Raw genomic sequence first — 17,252 nt, 5'->3', positions numbered from 1 at the left:
CCCAGACGAACGATTTCTGATTGGATATTTTAATAAAAGACTTCCAATATTCCGCACACTGTCCTTTTCCAACATGAATATCGGCCAGTTACTGACTAACATCGCTGAGCCTGAAAAACGAATCATAAGGAGGATAGAAAAGACACTATATAAGATAAATTCGCATAATGCAGCCATCCTTTTTAATAATAATAATAATAATAATAATAATAATAATAATAATAATAATAATAATAATAAAAGTACTATATGCACTGCATATGAGTGTACATTTGCATTTAGCATTTCATCCATATTTGGGTTTGTGTTTTTAGGAGTTTAAGGCCTTCTTAAATAAATATAAAACAACAATGTTAATGATTAACGTGTCAAAAACTACTTGAGCTTAGGTTATCTTACACCATTGGTTTAAACCTTGGGAAAATATTTAATGCACTACATTCAGTGATATATATAATTATAATAAACCGGTTCTATTAAGCTATATCAAATTTATCAAAACTTGGATTAAAGTAACTGTACACAACGCAAGAGAGAGAAACAGAGTAAATGTTATCAGAGGATGTGAAGGGAAGCAGACATTAGGAGGGATAAGAAGAGTGAGGCGAAGATTGTCTGAATATGCAAGTAAACTTTCATTTCTATTTACTTCACTGAAGGTCCATATATTGACGACTGGGTGTTAGTACAAGAAAAGTAATCTACCTTTCCAATGAAAAAGTAAAATCTGTTAAAAATAAAAATTTGGAAATATCAGATGGGAAGAGAAGATGATATAAAATGATTAACAGCCATAGCTCATTGGTTGTCTTTAGGTCATTGTTCCAGAGACGCAAAGGGAACCCAAAGCTTGACCCCTTCGGAGGATCAGTCACAAACTAACCATGTCGCTTGTGATACTGACCTGGAGTAATGGCATTCGTCTCGGCTATTCAGGCCCACGCCAGGCCTCTTAATCTCTTTAACAATTAACCTCACTAATGGGCTGGCTTCATCCAAAGCAAACGCTAACCAACTTTTTTTATCATCGAAGAATAAAACGTAAAAATAGAAGTACCCAGAAAATTGCCCTGGGGTAAGAAGAAGAAGAAGAAGAAGAAGAAGAAGTAGAAGAAGAAGTAGATATAATATATATATATATATATATATATATATATATATATATATATATATATATATATATATATATATATATATTTTTATAAATATTACTGCTGTTCGCCCTCGTAACATTTGATTGTAAATAATATCAGCCTGACCAAGACCGGGAAAAGCCATTGTCCGCATTAGGAGCGTCTTCAGTTCAAACTTTAACATCCGTTGGAGAAAGGAATAGGTAGCATTTAGGCATTTAACCCCATAGGAGAAATTTCCATATTCAACTTTAAGAATAGGTGGTCCTAAAGTCCTTTTTTCCTTTCTACCTGTCTCTCGTGGCGAATGTTTTTAACAGAGCATAGACGCCTAAGGCATGACTGTAGGCCTGTTTTGACCCAGCGCTGGTCAGACAAGAGAGAGAGAGAGAGAAACTAGCCGCCGTCTCGGGCAGACGTCTGGAAGGTGGCCCTGTCCCCTTTCTTTGTCTATTATTCTATTAGTGAAGTGAAGAAGCAATTGCGAAGACGCCTCTCGGCGGTGGTTGGTGCGCACAACGTTCGTCCTAAGGTAAAGTCGCTTTTTGTTCAAAACTTCGCCCATTCTTTTATCTTTTTCTGTATTTCGCATTTCTTTTGTTTCCTCCTTCATCCCCCACTTAGGGTATATGTGTTTACGAAGTCTAGATTAAGCCAAATTATTATATTGTTAGCTTCAACCCCGTTATTCCAGTAAAATACCTAGGATTTAGGGTAAGCAAAATCAGGTTAAGTCTCGATGCTTTGTATGCCTCGCGTCCGAATGTTTGGAAGAACCGTTGCGTTTAAAATCAAATTCATCTCAAATATTCTTGTTAAGGTTAATTACCGTTAACTGGCGACCTTTGGCTAATTAACGACTGTCTTTGAGGTTAACTTTTGGCTTCAAGTGGCAGGTTACATGTAATCTTGGTTTGCAGGGCCATAAAAAATTACGTAAATTGAATAATACATGATCAACCAAGACCCTCACACGTAACATTGGCGACCTTGCATAGAATCTAAAGTACATTTTAGAGAAAGAATCTGGAGAAAAGGAAATTAAAATTACATTAATTCCAAAAAAAAAAAAATAAAAATCAGATATCGAACCCCATTTCATTCTTCCAAACAAGGAACCAGGCATAATAATAAGCAGTAAAGAGAATAGTTATAATAACAAGTGTAGCGAGAATTAGCGTAGGTAGGCAAGGGTGCGTCGGGAGCAGAGCAATCACAACTTGTGTCGTTTAAGGAAGGGCATTTTACCGTGTTCGGATCATGAGTCAAGTCGTTCAAGTAACGAATTCAAAGGCCGAATCGCGGAGCCCGTTTCATGTACACAAAGTAATTTAGAAATCGCGTCGGCAATTCCGATAGTTATTGTTTGCATATAGTGGGAATCATTCAAAACCGTGTCAGTGAAGTAGCAAACGAACTGAAATAGTAATTTTACAATAAAGGTACCGTTCAACAACGTAAATTTACGCAGGCAGGCTAGCATTTCTCTTTTCATTCTTTTGTTTAATGTCCGGGTGAGAATACGATAACAAAAGACAAAGTTGTTTGGCAATTTAGTTTTCCATCCGTAACGTAAAACGCTATGCATGATTGGTATATTTAAAGTAAAATCTGGATACCTGCATTTGTTTCATGCGTTGTTTTTGAATTTGGTGCTAAAAGGAAATACCCGCCATCTTGGATTCCTCCGCCGTGTTCGCGCGGTTGTTTTGAAATTGTTCGAACTGTTTGTGAGAGAACCGCCATTTGATGTTGTCGCGCTGCCCAAGGTTTTGAAATTTAGGCCTAACGGGACTTGGCCGCCATCTTAAGACCTTGTTATTGTCATCCGCTGTTGTGACCAGACTCTGCCCGAGCCACTCTTGGGTCATTTTTTTTTTTCCTTTCGTAGCGAACCCACCTCGCAATATCTTAGCTAGACAAAACCAAAAGACAGTTTAGGCAGGGAAAGATAGGCCTTAGTTAGGAGTAATACCATAACAAGTTCCTATACAGATACCTGCTATAAAAATCATATAAAGAGAATTTAAAATTTTACGATAAACTTTTGTGACGTCGGCTCCCAGGAAAATTAAGATAATAAAGCCATCCCTAAGGAAGCCAAGACGACGCATCTATCTGATTTTATTAAGATCCATGCCATTGTGCATTTATAAGATCTTTGCTTTACATGTTCTCAAGCAGCAAGAAATTAGCTGATTGAAAATCTCTCTCTCTCTCTCTCTCTCTCTCTCTCTCGTCATTCAAGTAAGCATTCCTAACCTAAGTGTACGTGACCCTCTTCAAAGAAAGAACGGCCGACACTAGGCTAATTAATTCGAATACAATAAACGAAATAAAAGAAACACCTCTGTCCCACAATAGATGAGGACAAGTTAAGAGTAATTACAATACAGTGATAAACTGTCGGTCACGAGTGAGGCCTGCTATCCAGACCGAAGCAAACAGTAGTTTTCACCCTCTGAAAGAAGAAGGGGCCAGCACTGGGGCCGGTACTGGGACCAGCCACTCACGAGGATCTTTAAAGAAAAAAAAAACCCAAATTCACTTTATTCCACAGTGCCAATAATTTGCAGCACTGTCATCACTTGAATAGCTTACTTCTCTCTCTCTCTCTTTTACCTTCCCTTTCTCTCTCATTCGATTGTTGCACTCTGCAGGGGGTGTAGAGTGCCTTTCCTCCCATATAGCCTAGTTGGACTCCAGTAGAGGGTCCCTAGGAACACATTGGCACCATAAGTGCCACCAAGCAAGCATCCAGAAAAATAAATAAAACAAAAACAAAAGGGAACACAGAAGAGAAAGTTCTTCTGGGACCTAACCTGCACCAGTGCCTAGGGATACTGAATGCCACCAGTGTGACCTGTACACGGCACACCCAAACTACAGTGCCACCTTTTGAAAGGGTGCCACGTCATTGAAGAGACACTTCCTCGCTGCCCAAGTACGCCCGTCGACCTGGTTAGACGCCCTTCCCCACCAGAACCATGGCAGCAGAGCATTATAAAACTTTCCTGGGGCTGGGGACGGCGGCAGGTCTCACCGGCTCGGAACTTACCACCTGGGTTAAGGAGCAAGTGGACGACTTGGCCAAGCGGGAGAAGGAAGAAAGACTCGAGCAGAGGAAGTATGAAGCCGAGCAGAGGCAATATGAAGAGGAAAGAGAAGAAAGAAGAAGACAGCATGAGTTAGCCTGCAAGGAAACTGAGTTAGCCCTAAAGGAGAAGGAACTCGAGCTTGAGAGAGCGAAAATGGAGAATGCCGAAGCTATGGCTAGCCATCAAGCCTCCAGTCCTACACCTGCTGCATCAAACGCTCCAATTTCGAGCATCAATTCCCTAGTCCCCAAGTGGACTGAGGACGAGCCAGAAGCATGGCTGGAGGAGATCGAGGCTCTTTTCGATAACTACAGCACCACAGAGACGGAGAGAGCCTTAATACTAGCCAAGCATATGGAGGGAAAAGCCAAGGCAGCGCTTCGCTCACTGGAGAAGAGCCAGAGAGGTAACATGGCAGAAGTTCGTAGAGTCATTACAAAGGCCTACGAGATAACCCCAGAAAAATGGAGACAACGGTTCCGAGGTCTTGCCAAGGAAGTCGGCTGGTCTTGGACGGAACGGGCATGTCACAAAACCCAGTCCGGTACGCGCTGGTTTGACTCCTTGGCCTGCACGACGTTTGAGGATCTCTTCAATCGGACCATGCTAGAAGGCCTTTTCCAGTGTGTGCCAGGGCCCCTTGCGGTATATCTTAACGATAAACAGCCCTCCACACTTATGGAAGCTTGTCGCATGGCTGATTCGTGGGAAACTTTCAATCAGTCGCATAGCACCTCTCAGAAGCGAATCATCCCTCCGGCCTACCTCTCGAACTCCACTCGCCCGAAGTATGGACTGCCTAGCAAGACCCTGTGCAACTATTGCAAGAAGGGGGGCCACGCTGAAGCTGAATGCCGATACAAACTCGGCACTAACAAGCAGCCTAACCCTACCAGCCAGAACTCCGCTCCCGATTCATCCGCTCAGCCCTCTCCTCCAACAGTTACTGCAGGTCACCGAGCCCATCCAAAAGGCCCGTGCAAATCCTGTGGGGCTGCTAGCCGCTACAATGCTGGATCTCTGGCTTGTCCACATCATGTCCCCACCACCAAATTTGTCAACCTAATCAGCACTTCATTTTCTGCTGCTGGTCCGCACCGGATCTTTTACCCCGAGAGACTGGAAACCCAGTTCATCTCGGTGGCCCTCTTCAGAGCACTAGCCTGCCCGTGACCCTCCCGGTCACAGTAGACACTGCGGCAGATATTAGCCTGATCACCAGGGCCCAAGTGCCAGCCGGTGCTGTGGTTGACGAAGAAACGCGGTGGGAAATGAAGTGGATAGAGGGCCACACCATCACCGTTCCCACGGTCCAACTCCAGGTTACGACGCCTTGGGGTACGCTACCCCACCGCCTTGGCGTGGTAGGTGGAATTCGGCCCGAGTGGTCTTCTTGTTGGGTCGGGATCTTCTCTGCAGAAGCCCGTTACCAACGCCACTCCGCAGCCACGTTACCTCCTCCATGGAGGCCCCAGTTGTAACTCCCAACAATGACAAACCTCCACCTTCCGCCCACCAAAGTGGTCCGCAGAAGGGGCGCCACCCAACCTATTTCAGGCCCCAGCCCTCTCCAATCGCGAAGGGCTGGCCCACCAAGAGGTCCTCCCCCCTCCGCGAAGAGAGATTCAGGAGGAGCAGTACCGCTGCAGGACGTGCAAGCAGGCAGACCACTCCACAAATTGGGAGGGCTGCCCCAACAAGCAACGCCCAGCGGACGCCCCCGAACAAAACTCTAGGAGAGGCTACGATCTCCGGCTGGGGCAGGAATCTCTGCCACAGCCAAACCCAAGTCGTCCGCGAGGTATTGCACCTCCGGACCCCTCGTCAGGCATGCCTGACCCTCAACTGCTGCCAGTGCCACTTGCGAGCACTGAGCAGTGCCAGACTCCGTCCGTCCCGGACGTTGAGCTACCCATTGAAAAGGCCCCTATGCCGGGTCTAAATCATGAGGCGAATCCTCCTCCGGGAGATTTAGGATTCCCCATGCAGTTGATCATTGCGACTGGAGAGCCTCCAGCACCCGAAACTTCTTGTTTGCAAGATTCTTCTTTGCAAAATTTGACTCCAGGGATGAACCCCTGGAGGATCGAAATGGTACCCCTTCCTTGGAAGACCAGGAACTGGCATCCTCGGATGCAGAAGTCGAGATCGCTCTCGCTCCGGTTGTCGCAGCAGCCGGAGTAGGGAGTCCTCCGCAGCTTTGCAGTTGCCCCTGACTTCGCGCCCGCTAGCCCTTCTGGCCTGTCCCCGAGTCGGTGCTCTCATCACCTGCTGGGCCAGCTACTGATAGGCCTTGGAGGAACCTGAAGAAGAAGAAGAAGGGGCGGAAGAGAGCCCAGTAGTTGCCGAGCTATAAGCTCATCCTGGCACTAGTGCCCTCTCGGCACAGTGCCCTAACATCTAAGAGTGATCCTGGCCCCTTCCCCAGAGAAGGTAGCCAGTGTGATCTCTTCCTTTTATTTGTACCTAGCCTAGGCCGCCTTAAAGTACAGTACATCAATTTAGTAACCTTGTTCCTTCCACTTACCACCGAGCCGCAGTAATCACGTAAGTAGCCCAACTAATTTCAGTAATCTTAACTATTGTGAACTGAGCCACGATGCTCAGGACACGCATGGCTTAAGACCTCCGTGAGGCACCCACCCATTTATCATATGAGGCAACCCTCATGAATTAACTAGTAATTATTAATTGTATTAAACATAAACCATGTTGTAATTTAGTTAGAATATTAACTCTTATGTTGGTGCTACGGTCGGGTTAGGATAGGTTAGGCTAGGGAATATCATAGAATGTACCACTAGGCTAGGTCTAAAACACATCATGATTGTAGGAGGTAGCCTATAATAACCGTGAGCACCTTCTAGTACTATTAGAATTAGGTAAAGTAGCAATTATAGCTCGTGTCCTATCTAGGGTTAGGTAGTTCTGTAGCTAGTAGGCTAACCAGGACTAATCTGCTCAGGGGAAGAAGAGTAACCTAATAGAGGCGAACAGCTTGCTTAGTACAGACCTTCACGCCTGAAAAGGGAGTGATGGCCCTCTTAAGGGGGGGAGCTTTTATAAATATTACTGCTGTTCGCCCTCGTAATATTTGATTGTAAATAATATCAGCCTGACCAAGACCGGGAAAAGCCATTGTCCGCATTAGGAGTGTCTTCAGTTCAAACTTTAACATCCGTTGGAGAAAGGAATAGGTAGCATTTAGGCATTTAACCCCATAGGAGAAATTTCCATATTCAACTTTAAGAATAGGTGGTCCTAAAGTCCTTTTTTCCTTTCTACCTGTCTCTCGTGGCGAATGTTTTTAACAGAGCATAGACGCCTAAGGCATGACTGTAGGCCTGTTTTGACCCAGCGCTGGTCAGACAAGAGAGAGAGAGAAACTAGCCGCCGTCTCGGGCAGACGTCTGGAAGGTGGCCCTGTCCCCTTTCTTTGTCTATTATTCTATTAGTGAAGTGAAGAAGCAATTATGAAGACGCCTCTCGGCGGTGGTTGGTGCGCACAACATTCGTCCTAAGGTAAAGTCGCTTTTGTTCAAAACTTCGCCCATTCTTTATCTTTTCTGTATTTCGCATTTCTTTTGTTTCCTCCTTCATCCCCCACTTAGGGTATATGTGTTTACGAAGTCTAGATTAAGCCAAATTATTATATTGTTAGCTTCAACCCCGTTATTCCAGTAAAATACCTAGGATTTAGGGTAAGCAAAATCAGGTTAAGTCTCGATGCTTTGTATGCCTCGCGTCCGAATGTTTGGAAGAACCGTTGCGTTTAAAATCAAATTCATCTCAAATATTCTTGTTAAGGTTAATTACCCTTAACTGGCGACCTTTGGCTAATTAACGACTGTCTTTGAGGTTAACTTTTGGCTTCAAGTGGCAGGTTACATGTGATCTTGGTTTGCAGGGCCGTAAAAATTACGTAAATTGAATAATACATGATCAACCAAGACCCTCACACGTAACAATAATATATATATATATATATAACAATATATATATATATATATATATATATATATATATATATATATATATATATATATATATATATATATATATATATATATATATATATACACATGAATACATACATACTTGCTTCAATTGACTTGAGATTCAGAGAATTCGCTGCAGCTGTTCACTTGATTTAGTTTTGTGTTCAGAACGAAGATCGTCCCAAGACACGCACTGATTAAGGGAAATTGTCCAATGCTGATGAAGTTACGAACCTCCTCTAACGTATGGGAGGACTTTCTGGGGCCATTAAAGGATTCCAGAACATGTTATTGCTTATTTATACAGTGACACACGAATAAGTAGAGATATTAGGCACAACTGGTACGCTATTCAGTCAAAGTCGATTTCGGTTTATATAGAAGGATCTTAGTAAAATCTTTGATTTGTTATGAGAGGAGAGAATGATCTGAGTTTTCCCTTACAAATTAATTTTACATGATAAAAATTTCGAATTCCTCAATAACTGGTGAAGTATTAGTGATCAAGAGAGAGAGAGAGAGAGAGAGAGAGAGAGAGAGAGAGAGAGAGAGAGAGAGAGGTAAGCCATTAACTTGCTTTGAGCCTTGTGAGAATCCCGAAGGTAATTATCCCTAATTAACTTGACGAAATGTTGCATGGCAAAGAAATTCGGGTGAGGAAGTGTGAAGGTGGAACGAAAGACTCAAAGGCAGCTTGAACTCTCGAGCTGTTCTTGGTTGCGCGTGTGCAGGAGCGTGCATGGCTATGTATGTTAATGTGTGTGCATGAATCTATACGCGTTTTTTAATTTAGTGCGTATTTTTGTGTTGATTGCCACGCCGAATACGCAAGGTTGAATAATTGGTTCGCTTATTAAATGAATATAACAAAGCTAGTATAGTAACATGAAGAAAAACGGGGAGGAACATTGAAAGAAATCGATTCTTTACTAAAACTTATTACGAGTCTCTAAGAAAACGGAGTATGAAAGAAAACGATTGCACAAATCGCTGCTTTTCTGAAGAACTACTGAAGGAATTCGTTCTATCAATTTTCTGGAAGAGAAACTAATCTAATGAGAGCTTTTGCACCGTCTTGCCTGTGCTTAAATGAAGGGGGAGACGAAAGTGTTCTTATGTTCAGCATGGTGCGGGAGAATAGCACAGACAGTGTTTGAATTTGTACCGAATATTTGACTATTTTTTTGTTTTCCTTAATTTCACGTCCGTAATCCAGTCAGATAAAGACCTCAGGGATATGTATGTAATCATATGTTACAATACGTTTGTGATGGGGTATGTAGGAATTTTGTTTGGTAATTCTAATTCTAAGTATTAGCTCCGCGCCTGTTTTTTACCTTGGAAACTTTTGTTTTACACTTTTAGGGCTTCTGATACTGGCGGTGCATTTGTTTGTTGTCGGCCAAATGGAATATCCCTTCCCTGGGTTTAATACTGGCCCGGCGGGGGCGGTACCCGTACATTAACAAGTTATTGCACTTGCCGGACGGGATGTGAACCGTTCCAAACAGACGTACCCGTGATCTGTCTGGTAAAGATCGTGATGGAAACCCCTTGTTGGATGGACTTCAGGGGTTAATTACAGGTTAATTACATTCGCGCGACAAAAATTGAAGGTAAATCCACAATTAGAAACCAAAAACTGTACAAAAAGTAAAGACAGAAGGAAATCGCCGCCGCGGAGCTACTGCTTAGATCTGCCTTTTGTTTATGTATGGAGAGCTGGGGTGTGTATATGTGACTACGTACAAAGAAAGGAGTGAATCGAGGCACTTTCTGAATAATATTCGTGTTTTCTTTCTTTTTTTGGTAATTTGAAATACAGACGTAAAAAGACGTTTAAAATACATTCGAACTGACACGAGTTAAGAGGAATACCTAATGGATCCTTTTAGTGCTGTTTTTATTTGACGTGGTTAATTAAGCAAAAGTAATAAGTTATCTTTGGAAGCCACAGCTGTTTACATAACAGCAGTAGTTAAAGAAGCAACATAATTGCTTAATCCACGCCTTCATTTACTGTTCTCTATGCAGTGCTATTATGCGAATATTAAAACATAAAATTCATTAGATAAATCAGAACGGAAAGTATACCCCAAAAGAAGCATTTTCTTTGTCTGGCGAGGTTACTCGTTTCTGTAACCTGTGAGGTCTGTTTCTGGATAATCTTTCCTATCAATAAGTATATTAAACCCTACATGAAAATATCTACAACGGATTTCAAGGAACGGCTAATGTATCTGATCCGAAAACTAAGCAAACCTGTACACTCGTTTCCCATAAGCGCACAGCAGACGAAAACTGTGCCAATTGTTCGTAGACAAGTAATATCCCTTTAGTTGTTATTTAATGACATTTTTCATTTACAGAATTAATATTTAACGATCGGATTAGTTCAGTGGTGGTACAACAAGGTCTTAAGAAAAGTTCATTATTAAGTAAATGTATGCTTTAACTAGCTGAAAATTGGTGCAAAAGTAACGCGTCGAACTTTTATATACAATATGCCACACGTGCCTTTCTCTCTCTCTCTCTCTCTCTCTCTCTCTCTCTCTCTCTCTCTCTCTCTCTCTCTCTCTCTCTCTCATATATATATATATATATATATATATATATATATATATATATATATATATATATATATAATGTATATTTATCATATATGTATATATATACATATATATATATATATATATATATATATATATATATATATATATATATAGAGAGAGAGAGAGAGAGAGAGAGAGAGAGAGAGAGAGAGAGAGAGAGAGAGAGAGAGAGAGAGAGAGAGAGAGAAATTAAGCGTCGTAAGGACACGAGGAAAGATTTAGTTATGATCATTTTATAAATATTTTTTCAAGAGCAAGTGTGACATTAGTTGTTGAGTTCTCGGTCAAATAACTTTCTTTATCAGAAAAAAACTACAGTAGACTAATCTTTGTAATATACAAAAACCTTAAAACGTTTTCACTGAGGATTGCCAGCATTACAAAAGGCCAAATGCTTCCTCTTCAAGTATTAATCATAGAATTATCTTCATTGCAAAGAATTTCCTCAGTATTTCATTCGAATCGCATCTTCCGTTTCCTCAATACGTAAGAGATATGTGTAAGGGAAAAATTCAAATTCAAGATAATCAGCTTCATTTTCTGCATTTTTATGTCACTCGTTAAACAACAAAAATGTTTTTCGCTTCCGTCGAACGCTTTAATAATTCATCGCTAATGTAATTAATTCTGAATTAATTTCATTATGAGGCCGTTTTAGTAGCTAAATCTGCCTTATCGTAAATTGGGTATTATTATTCAACCTTCTGGCGTGAAATCATTTCAGGTTACTATGATTATGATTGTGTTAATTCTAATTAGATTTAAATGTCATAGGACGTTGTCGCGCACTCGATCAAAATTCATTTATTTACCTCTCTTCATCGCCTTGTCTTGTTCATGATGCTCGAAGACCTATTGCAGGTATAGACTCTTACAATGCACGTTGTGTTTACATGGATTCGACCATTCTATTTATTTATCTACATATCTGTCTCACAAATTAATAAAATGCTTCTTTTTTGGTGCGTTGCTTTTTATTTTTGTAACATCGAATATGAATATCTAAGTTAAGAATACGACTACATAAATCCATCAGTCACTAATCTATTTATGATTCAAATATAGAAAAAAAATAATGCCACATATATTTCAGATTAGTTCTACATCTTCAAATGAACATTTCCCAGTTCCTTTTCCCGTATCTTCTCTTCTCTCCCAGCCCAGTCTGCTGAGTACCAGAGACTTAATGTACTGCTTCTGTCATCAGAGGCAAGATATTCATGATAGGCTTACTACCTTTTTTCCACACCTGAGATCAAAGCTTTTGTTGGCGGGGCGATTGCGGTTCCACTTTGCCACAAGGGCTTGAGAGACGAAGGGAGAGAAAGGGAAAAAGATAAAGAGAGAGAGACACGGAGAGTTTGGAACGATGGACATTTATCACAATTACACGGGAGTAGGGTAAAAGCAACAGTCACACTGACTACACATTTCATTTGTTTTAAATCTGAGAGTTAGTAATTTTTATTTATCCGGTTAAATGCTCTTTGGACACTGGTTTCTATATAGAGTGAGATTCAATGGGGTCCTATGCTAAAGAGTAATTAACATATTCTCTTTCAGACTAATCATCATTATTCGCATTATTTTCTTTTCTTTCAACTTCAGTCACCAGCTCTGTCGGATACCCAGGAAAAATGGTTTCGTATTGCCTCATAACATATCTGCTACAGTTTTCTAAGAGTTACATGAATACAATTTCATAACTAAAAAGCACTTGTCATGCTGCAAATATGGAAATCCTAATAAGACTGAAAAAAGACAAAAGAAATAACTAACGCTTAATATGGTGCCTGATTCTTGAAGGAATTAGAAAAATTATGCAAACACTAAACGTCAAGAGACCGACTATTTAATAGTCATAGGGAGGGTCACAACCTTTGGTGAAAAAGGGTAGCCTACAAAGGTTAGCAGCATCGTATCAAAGTACTTACTATAAACCAACATGGTAGCGCCCGTCGAAGCTACCACACCACCTTTGCATGTTCCGAAGTTATCCAAACAAACGAAGATTATTATTATTATTATTATTATTATTATTATTATTATTATTATTATTATTATTATTCAAAAATAACCCTATCCATATGAAACAAGTCCACAGGGTCCATTGATTTGAAATTTAGGATTCCAAAAAATGTGGTGTTCGTATGAAGGAAGTAACAGAAGGTAATGGGAAATACATAAAGAAGAGCTCAGTTTGTAGAAAAGACGAAAGTATATTAATAAATAAATAAATAAACAGATAAAATGTAAGTAAATTATTAAAATACAAAGCATTGCATCTTCGCTTGAACTTCCGAAATTCCAGTTGCACAATTTCCTCAGGGAGACTGTTCCACACGCCAATGGTGTTAGGAGTAAGAGACCTCTGGAAATGAGAAGTTCGACAGTGAGGCACATTTATTGCACATCGGTGCTGCAGTTCAGCAAATCTGGCTGCTCTCCGTAGAAAAAGAGGATAAGGGATCAATTGTGAATGTGGAAGATCCGTGTTGGAATACAACTGGTGAAAAAGTGACAAACGAGAGACCAACCATCCATGGTCCAAGTCAGAACTGCTAATATTAGGAAACAGAAACCTACCACCACGAACTAACTCTAAAATAGATAAATCCCTGTCAGAAGTGCACATCCACACTGGAGAACAGTATTCTTGTAAAAGAAGGATAAATAACCTAAAACAGGTTGCATTGATTTTATTACTAAATAATATATAAGGCATTACGTACAATACCTAACGGCTGTGCAGCATTTGCTGACTCTTTCAATCTCAAAAGAAAGGCGTGAGTCTAAAGCTACACCAAGAATTGTTAAAGCTTCAGACTCATTCAACAGTCCCATCCACCTGAAGGATATGATGGGGTGGAAAATCTGTGTGAGATCTACTAATCAATAGCATTTTCCTTTTACTGGAATTTAGGTTGAGACTTTATTTCACCTAGAAGTGTTGCATCATCGGCATACTGGACAATCTTGTTTTTCAAGCCAACGACCATGTCACTTGTGTACACTAAAAATAACAGCGGACCAAGAGCATTACCCTGTAGAACTCCAGACACAATAGTTCTCGGTTCACCAAATATCCCGTTAACATCAATTCGCTGCTGTCTACTTGTTAGGAAATCTTGAAGTAATCCCAAACCATAACCACTCACTCCAGGATTCTGTAGTTTATAAATATGCCACGGCTAAAATCTATTTGAATTACTCTTCGCTCAAAACCCCTATTATGAGAATAGCGCGTTTAAGAGCAAAACAAGACTAGCAACACTATATCTTACTTCTCTGATTTAGCTGACACCTTAAAATCTATACCTTTATGATAAGATGCAGCTAGGTGGTTCTGAATTAGCTAAGATGTATTATTATTATTATTATTATTATTATTATTATTATTATTATTATTATTATTATTATTAAGACAAAACCTTATGAAACATGCCTAAGGGGTCACTGATTTGAAATTCAAGCTTCCAAAGAATATGGTGTTCATTTGAAAGAAATTACAGAACATAATAGGAAAAACAGAAAGAGATCAGTTATGAGAAATGATAAATTAACGAATGAATACGACGTGTAGATCATATATTAGATGGACAAGAGAAAATTTTCAGACTAGTAATGTATTGCATCTTCACTTGAACTCCTGAAGTTCTAATTGCACAACATTCTCAGGGAGACCATTCCAAAGTCCAACGGTGTGAGGAATACAAGACTTAGTATGGAACTGAGAAGTTCGTCAGCGAGACATACTGACTGCGTATTGGTTACTTTGGGATTTAAACAAGAGGATCTACTCTTCACATTAATGTGGACGTAAAGACAAACGCTAAACGTTTTTCGAGATACTTTGAGTTCCGCGAAGGATTCATCTCTATTATTTATGGCGAATACCTTTCTTTTATTCACTAACTTCTGTAGTGACTAGCTCCAGACACAAAGGATCAATATATATTTACAACGGTGCTTCGCAGCAACTAAACCTTTTATTTTGTAACCTAGGAATTAAAAACTCAAAGAAGCGTCACATATCATTGAATGTTTCTTTACCTGTACATATTCCAGATATTCTGTAATAATGGATTCAAGAATTCCTTCTTCCTGTATATCTGTAGTTTCAAGCCAACTTATTTTCATGTGCAATCATATACCTCTTCACCTGATTAGCTTTTCCTCCACAAAAAAAAAAAAAAAAAAATTATAGTCAGCGTACCGAAATAACCTTTATTCAGAATAAGTATTGCTGTCTAGTATTGCTTTTTAGAGTTGAAACTTGCTGGCATCAAGTTGATCAGCCTTTCCGTAAAACGTCTCCGAGACTTGGCGTCCATGATAAGGCGGTAGTTTGTTTTGGACCTAATGACGTTGTGAAGATCCTAAAGGGAATAGTTCTTGGGTGATGACAGGGACTTAAGGCTCAGTAAAAGCAGCCGAAGAATAGCAGTCAAGAGTTCAAACTAGTGGAATTGTGGAGAGCGCTACGGTGGGGAGAACGCCTGGGTACGAGGATCTATTTACCGCAGGCTAAAATTGGACATTCATTTCGAATATTTACTTATTCAGTGACACCTCAGAAAAGGGCGTTAGCCTCTCAAGGGCGTGGTGTGGTAGAGGGGAAGTGGGTATGAGAGTTGGCGAAGACGAGAAAAAGGTAAACGATGTTAGTCACTGAATTAACAGAGAAATATTTGTGACGTGTTTGAAATTCCTGTTGGCCGAACAAAATTTCCAGGCGATTAGACAAGGTCGAGGATTAGAGGAAGTGAGGCAGCGGAAGATGACATAAAGGGAGGAGGAGGAGGAGGAGGAGGAGGGAGGAGGAGGGAGGAGGAGGGCATCTGGGTGGTTGTAATTACTCGTTTAAGTTCAATCATACAGCCACACACACGCACACACAAACACGCACACAGACTTACCGTGAAATTAACTTAAATTCCTTTATGCATGTATACTCCAAACACACACACGCACACATATACTGTATATACGTGTGTGTGTGTGATTATAAAACTTTAGTGAAATATTTGCCTCGGTAAAATCATATTGTTATCGCGGCCATTAAAAGCTTTCCCGGAATCGCAGGGCTTCAATGCTAGTTGAAATATCCTGCTCAGTCCGACTTTAAACCGAGCCGTGGAATGAGTGACCTCTCAACCCAAATTTATGGGACCATTCGTCTGCGAGGTTTTGAATGTCTCTATTGTTCCCGTGGTAGCAACCTCCAAGGATTCGGACGGACGGTCTTTCTCTGGGCGGGATAGATGCCTTTTAATTAAACACTGCATTGTCAGGATCACACGCTTTCTATTTTGTTTTCATTTAATTCAATTCTCCTCTCTCTTAAAGATTTTCTTTGATTTGTTATTTAGTAACTTGATTATCACCGTCACCTGTGATGGTGAGAGATTTCTTGCTGTCTCTCTTTATTTCTCATATTGATGTATTTCATTTATATCCCCAATGGTTCTCAGCTTTGTTTCCCCTTAATGAAAACTGCTTTATAGTTGATGTCATATTTTAACTCTATCATTGTTCTCTTCCGGCTCTCATCTGCACCTCCCCTAAGCCCTTTCTTTTCTCCCTCTCGGGAAACTCTTTCAGCGATCTTTCAGAAGTTGATTTTTCTTTTCTTTTTCATTCTTTTATGTTCCTGTCTTCTTTGGGCATGATATGTCTTCAGGTTGCCTGTTCATCACTTTATGTTAATAAGGAAGCCTTGGTGACATTTGCAAATAGAGAAGAATTTCCTCAGCTTCTTTACTGCCGAAAATATTACAATTACTGGGGCATCAGACCTTTCAGTTCAAATATTATTAACTGCCCTTTGGAAAATGAATGGACCAAGCGCCATCGGGTAAGAAAGATAATCACCTCCTGAAGCCTTCCCCCAACAAAGGCTGTCATTTCCGCCCTCACGAGACGTTGATTTATCGACCACTTCCATTTTTCTCCGGGTCCTCTGACCGTGTCAGAAACAGGTCCTTCGAGTGATGACGCCTTAAATTGTGTTCAAGAGGAGTGAATGATTTTTGGGGGTTAGTGCTTTAAGATTTATCATACCATATTTCTGATCTATATCTTATACCTTGACAATTATTATGATTTTCGGAATGTTAACAGAGGCCACGTATAAGCAAAAGACTGCTTACCATTTATAGATTGTTTCCTTATTCTTGTTCTGTTTTTAAGTAAAGATAAATCCTGGACTTTCATTTCACGCCCTCGTGTAAAATCTAATGATCTAATTACACAGTCCTTTACGGTTTTTGTCACCTTCATAAAAACGAAATTCCTTTCCTTAATATTGCTCTTCCTCTTCTCCGAACTGTTTTCCTGACACTCATTACTAACCAAATTAACTTGTCCTCCTTGAAGGTAAAATACCTGAGAACAAGATATGGATAGAAA

The sequence above is a fragment of the Macrobrachium rosenbergii genome, chromosome 47 (genome assembly GCF_040412425.1).
Source record: "Macrobrachium rosenbergii isolate ZJJX-2024 chromosome 47, ASM4041242v1, whole genome shotgun sequence".
In the NCBI taxonomy this organism is placed as follows: domain Eukaryota; kingdom Metazoa; phylum Arthropoda; class Malacostraca; order Decapoda; family Palaemonidae; genus Macrobrachium; species Macrobrachium rosenbergii.
This window is presented reverse-complemented; position numbering follows the sequence as displayed.